General features: G+C 41.2%; 1 long non-coding RNA gene across 1 annotated transcript; it reads left to right on the top strand.

The window, feature by feature from the left end:
* The first annotated feature begins 4596 nt into the window (after window positions 1-4596).
* LOC134624358 (uncharacterized) lies at window positions 4597-5727 on the top strand. The gene is made up of 3 exons (XR_010093517.1): window positions 4597-4726; window positions 5171-5324; window positions 5694-5727. It is a non-coding gene; the product is annotated as an uncharacterized LOC134624358 (long non-coding RNA).
* Window positions 5728-6000: the final 273 nt, after the last annotated feature.

Here is a 6000-nt window from a genome sequence, read left to right on the forward strand (position 1 = left end):
AATCATATGGCTGATGATAGGTGCCATGGTGATCCATAAGTATGATCACAAATTTATCTAGTTAGTTTTCAACCCAACAAAACAAATAAACAGAAACATGATGCTGATGCTATAAACGCTCTACACACATGAGTCAAGATGCAGGAAAACTGCTGCGCATCTGAAAGAACTCACGGAAACGCTGCACACTCCAGTTATCATAATTATCATAGTTTTGTTTCCCTCTCCTTTCCCAGCTCCTGATCTGATAATGTGTAGCTTGCTCATCAGCTCAGAAGAGACAGCAACGCAACCTCACACAGTGGTTGCGCGCTTTGCCCACAGTGGCAAAGACTTACACTTCATATTCACTCAGCTTCTCCATCATGTAGTTTTCAACTGCTTCATATAGGGTTCAGCATATTAGTTGTTTTCATAGGTGTGCTCTATATCTCAACAATGGCTCATAATAAGACGATAGTCTTTCACACAGGTCAAGTGCCTCTATGCACATCATTAGTTTAAATATTTACCTGTTTTACTTCATCTCATATGTCATTGTACTGTATTTGAGCAACCTTAAACTTAATGCAGATTACTATTAACAACTGGTTAAATTAATGGTCAGGAGCACAGGCTGTTGTTGATCAGGGCAATCTAAAGAATCATCTAAACATTTTGTGTCAGCAAGGGGTGGGGGAAAGTCATTCACCAGAGCATAGCTGAAATGCTGCTGATGTGGGCTGGCCTTCTCCACACGCTCTTCGAGGCTGCTGTTTTCCTGAAACTGTCAAACATTTGAATCTCTTCCATTTATAAGCCTGCGATTAACCGCACAGCTCAGGTCCGCGTGAAACCCACGCGACCGTGCTCGCGTGAACCCGCGCAGCTAAGGAGCCATCGCTCTCTTTTGTTTAAAAACTTTGCGCTGCCAGCAGCAAAGTCCAGTCTGTCAACCTCTGATGCACTCTTGGTTGCTTTGGAACCCATGACAACAACAACAAAAACCGTGTCACAGACCGCGCCTGCTCCGCAGTCATTCACACAAACACAACAACACTTTTACACACATTGACATTTGCGCGCTAATTTGTCACGAAGTATTTCACGGCTACCTCTAAAACCAGTCTAAACACAGTTCCTTTCGGCGAACTTAAACCTAATTTGTCACGAAGTACTTAACGGTTACCTCTAAAACCAGTCTAAACACAGTTCCCTTCGGCGAACTTAAACCTATTTTAATTTCTTTATCTCAACGTATTTTAATTTGTCACGAAGTAATTCACAGCTACCTCTAAAACTGGTCTAATTCGGTTCCTTTCGGCGGACCCTAACCTATTTTACGTGTTTCAGTAAACCTCTGCGGCCGTTTTATATATCAAAATAGTGTTTCTCACCCTCAGACGACTCACTGGTGGTTCGGATTGTCAGACTGAATCCCACCGCCGTGGAACAGACCGGCCCGGACTCAAACGTCCCGGGTCATCCTTGTCTAAGAGGGCTGTGCACAGTCTTCGGTGCTGTCTCCACGGCGTCAGGAAACAGTGTGCCAGATCCTGGAACAGAGTCACAGACAACAGTTCTGATGTTTCTGCTCCGGCTCGGAGGACCAAAACAAATGTCAGGAGATTTATTCTAAAACATTTCTTCAGTTGAGAATCAGAGAGGAGAAACACACTGCAGTTAGTTACTTGCAAGCATGGGCAGCCACAGAACTCGCACAGAAGTGCGGGCTCTGAGACTCGCGCCGTGCCACTGCCCTGTTCTTTATTTATACATCAGTGGGTGTTTGTTCTTTACATTGGAATGTGGATGTTTAGGTGTGTGTGTGTGTGTGTGTCCATAACCGACTTCCTAACCTGCTGGCCTGGAAGTCCAGCAGTTCATCTAAACAAAATGCACTTAGCCTAAAACAGACATAGATACGTTTATCCTATCATAAAACAATAAAAGAAGGTACGACCTCTCCCATGCTCCCAGGATGTGGGTGTGAAAACCAGAACACTCTGGAATCACACAAGCTTCCTAGGATGAGACATTCTTTCAGGATACTATCAACTACATACTTCTAAACACAAATGATTACATGCAGCATTCTACCATAAGTAAACCTATATAATTAAAAGATAATACTGACATTATATTTAACATTCTATTGACAGTTTTGTTTTTTGGTGTTGTTTGTTGGTTTGTTTTCTGGTTTGTTATTGAAGTCCAAAACAAAAATAAATTGTTGGAGATACAGAAAAAAGCTAGAATTAGAAAATATGACAACAGGGCCACTATACTTTAAATGTTGTCCAGGTTCCATGATGTTGATGTTGATGTTGCATAAGAAAAGCACGATATAGGTGTAAAGTATAAGTGTATCTGACAAGATGTTCATATTCCCTGTAATATAGCAGGTAATGTCATGTGCAGCAGAAACTACTCGTGAGTTAGCGCCCCGCCAGGGCTCCCTGTGTTGGATGTTTTAGCTAAAACAGATCCCCTGTTGAAAGCATTGCTTCTCCACACGGGTCTCGTCAGCGAACCGTGTTTTACGATCTCAAATAAGGCAATTGTTCTAAATGATTTTTTTTGTTAAGAATAACTTGGATTTTATGTTTTTAACTGAAACATGGCAGCAGAATATGGAATTTGCTCTTTTTAATGAACTGTGCCCTGTAGACTGCTTGTCTGACAACACTTTTAGAATGTGGAGCAGGGTGGCTGTAACTGTTAGAATCTCTGTTTTCTGTCATCTGGATCAGTAGGACTAATCCCTTCTCTGTGATTTTAGTCTATAGACCGCTAGGATGAGCTAGGAGTTTCTGAGTGGAGTTTGGGGACTTTTATCATCCACATACAGCTCCTTCTGCTGGGGGATTTTAATTTTCATGTCAATGAAAGTTCTCGTTGCACTGCTTCTGATTTGTTTAATCTCTTAGAATCTTTTAATTTTACCCAACATGTGACTGGCCCAACATATGTGGGCAACAATCCTGGGCCTGATTCTATCACTGAGTCTGCATATTAGACTACTCTGTTGTGAGGACATTTTTTTATTGACCATAAGAATCTTTTATTTGATCTCTCTTTTACCCATGACACTTTGCCGTCTCTTCATGTGAAGCCTTCATGACTAATTTACTGACTCTGTGGTGGAAGAATTTCTGGAAATGTTTGTTAATAATATAGCTGAAAGTGATGATATGGAACTTTATGTGCCTTTCCTTCACCTGGCACCTGAGAAACGGCAGCACTGTTAAATCTCCCTGGATCACTGATATCTTTGTAGCATAAACCTATTCGCTGGAACGTTCAGGACAATTTGCTACACAGCAAGAATAAGACACATGTAGGCAACGTTCTTTGTGTAACTCATGCATGAGGAGGCCTGCCTGGAGACAAGTGTTCCTCCCACTTGACCTCCGCCAGGTCTCAGCCAGGTTCCCCATAGCACTCCTTTTATTGTGGTTACATGAATATGCATTGGGTCATTAACATATAACATCTTACATAGGTATACATGTGGACAAAGAATATCTGTGTGTGTGTGTGTGTGTGTGTGTGTGTGTGTGTGTGTGTGTGTGTGTGTGTGTGTGTGTGTGTGTGTGTGTGTGTGTTTGGCCCTTCTGTGAGATAATCTCTCCGGCATTGGAACCATCATCTGTTTTCTCTTCGGTAACCTTCGGTCATGCTCTTGGTTAAATTTTTCTCTAGTCGGCACTCATTTCCTCCATTACCCGGGCGGCACAGCTGCTTCCCAAACAAATACACATGTGCGCCTTGGAACTTGTGCTGTACGTAACAAGTCACGTGACGTGACGCTGCGGCTGTCATTGGTTAGACTCTGCGCTACTTAATTTGGATTGGCTGTTCTTCTCTTTTTTAAGAGGACAAGAGAGATGAGATCTATCGCAATAGTTTAATTTTTCTATTGAGAAAAAGTTATTTCGCAATACAGATCGTTATCGTTCTATCGCCCAGCTGTACTTAAATGGGAGTTTGTTCCTTCCACTGTCGTGAAATCACTTGCTCATAAGAGCAGATATCCTTTTCAAATAACGAGTGATGTATTAGGATTACTTCATTGGAGAGGTAATCAGTAATTAGTAACTAATTACTTTTTCACTTGACCAGCATAAGAGGCTGTCTGATTGCTGGGTTTTTCTCTGTATGTATTATTGTAGGGTCTACCTTACAAGATCAAATGTCTTGAGGTGACTGTTGCTGTTGTTCGGCGCTGTATAAATAAAAGTGAATTGAATTGAATAAAACACCAGATAAACCAAAGAATTTACTGTTGCATGGTTTCTGGAGCAGGTGGCACTACTCCAGATTATTTATGAAACACTTCTTTCACACACAGGTGAAACCCTGGATTAACTTAATGGATTGAAAGCTATCTTCATGTGACAGTTTATTGTCATCACTGGTGTTTTGGTAAGCAAATACGGATACAGGAAAAATACCCCGGATATATAGCTGACTGGCTGTGCTGAAATTAAGACGTTTAACAGGATCTAGATGGCAAACAGAGAAACTCCCTGACAATGTCTGCATTGTTCATATTCCAAAGAAAAACAATGTCAGAGCTGACCTCCGATCAGTGTGTTCTGATCTCATCATCCTTCAGTTCATGAACAAACATTCTATTTTCACTTTTAGGATATACACAGAGGATTATTTGGTGCCAGTCAGACTGTGAGGACTGCTCACAAAAACACTGCTGATTTCTTTCACCTGAATTCATCTCATCACTGTGAGTATGACTTTGTTTATTTGACAGAAAAGGAGACAAGTTCATGTTTATTAGGTAATCTTACATGTAAATGCTTCTTTCTCTGACTCACCACTTTTTCAGAAGCTGGTTTTCAATGTTTTTCTGCTCTCTGTGTTTGGAGCATTTACTGTGGAAATATGAGTCATGTCACAGATGCTCAAACACACTGAGCATCCATTTTTAAACTGTGTTTTTAAAAGATTAAAGGCATGAAATGAAAAAGGGAAGTTTAAGGGGAAAAATCTGCAGAGCCCTTTGAAGGAAAATTTTTAAAAAAGGTCTCTTTTATTGGAAGCGTCCAACAGGAAGGAGCACGGGGAGTGTGTAACGATCAGTGGGCACTATGATGGTATTTGTATCATGCCTACTGGAGTCTTCAGCCAGACAGAAACATGTCCTTCACTCTTTTTTTTTGTTCTTCAGTTTGCAGACACCATGGGTGCTCGACAGTCCGCCATTCATATTACCAACAAGACTGAGGGCTACACCCTTCGTAACCCCAGGTGACTACACTTTTGTTCTTCTGTGTTTACTGTGGTGGTTTCTAAAGTGGGCGGGATTTATCTGTAACCCTAGAGTAAGTGTCCACACATTAAAAATCTATACTGCATGGATCTTAAAGCATATTGTTTTGGCTTCATTTTACAAACTCATCCATATTGACCTTTCATGCAGGTGAGTGCTGCTGAACTCAACAGCTGATGAATTAAAAACAAAAGAAATGTACATAAAATGAAACAGAATTGGCTCAGCAGCATCACACCTGTGTTTGTGTGAACACACGGGAAGCTGTAACAAAGACACAAATTTAACACATCTGCACCTTACAGTAATGCCCCTATCCATGTTTCTTACTCTAAAGACATTGATCCACCTGACTCATGATGAGGAGTGTGGATCCTGTTTGAATAAAAATATTAATTCATGTTTTCTTTTTTCTGACTAGTCTGCATCTTGTTAGCGGACTCTGCCAGATTCCTTTGCCAACAAAACTTGAGCCTTCTGAATCTGGCAACGCTCTGTTCTCTAAGATTGGTGGCACAGCGTGTGGATCTGTTGGAGTCTTCACCTACGATCTCTACAATCCAGCTAGAGACAGAGCTGATAAGAAAATAGCCGTCATGTTCTCTGTTCCTTTTGACTACGGCCGGTACTCTAACTGGTTTGCAGTCGGAGCCTTTGACAGGGAAACAAACTGTGATAATGATCTTTATCACAAGATGTATTACAGGGATGAGAGAAGGTTTGTTAGA

This window comes from Pelmatolapia mariae, linkage group LG3_W (genome assembly GCF_036321145.2).
Source record: "Pelmatolapia mariae isolate MD_Pm_ZW linkage group LG3_W, Pm_UMD_F_2, whole genome shotgun sequence".
NCBI classification, from domain to species: Eukaryota; Metazoa; Chordata; class Actinopteri; order Cichliformes; family Cichlidae; genus Pelmatolapia; species Pelmatolapia mariae.